The following is a 697-nucleotide window of genomic DNA, read 5'->3' as shown; positions in this document are numbered from 1 at the left end:
TTGTTTTTCTCCCTCTCTTTCACAAGCACACTTTTATTTAATAATCACATTCATAAAAAAAAAACAATTGATATTCATATTAACTAATATGCTAAATATCACTCGTGGTCTCTTAACTTAATTTCAGTTAACCTTTTAAAATGTAACAATGTTATCCTTTTTTTTCTGCAAAAATTCAAAACATTAATAAAAAATTTCAAACAAAACCCATAAAATTAATTATCATCCTCAATATAATGCAAATTTCATCAAATTCATAACTAAATCTTTAAATAAACTCATATTTTCATCTCTAACAACATCAAATAAATAATGAAAATATGAGTTTATTTGAAGATTTGAGTTACGAATTTGATGAAATTTGTATTATATCGAAGAATATAAATAATTTTATGGGTTTTGTTTGAAAATTTTATGAATTTTTTGAATTTTTGTAATAAAAAGGATAACATTATTGATGTTTTAAAACATAAAAGATCAAATTATCACTTAAAATTAAAATAAAGGACCACATCGGGAGAAAAAAAAAAAAGATAAAGGACTAAAACGTTAACGGAAATTAAGTTATAGACAACAAATTGTATTTAGCCTAACTAATAATGAGAAATAAATGTATTTAAGCTAATATTAATTTTGCACAATTAGTTATAGGTAATTGTATTTTAACCGATGTCGTAGGTGCTAATATCTTCCCTAC

The sequence above is a fragment of the Cicer arietinum genome, chromosome 5 (genome assembly GCF_000331145.2).
Source record: "Cicer arietinum cultivar CDC Frontier isolate Library 1 chromosome 5, Cicar.CDCFrontier_v2.0, whole genome shotgun sequence".
Classification (NCBI taxonomy): Eukaryota; Viridiplantae; Streptophyta; class Magnoliopsida; order Fabales; family Fabaceae; genus Cicer; species Cicer arietinum.
The sequence above is the reverse complement of the archived record's forward strand: the minus strand, read 5'-3'. Positions refer to the sequence as shown.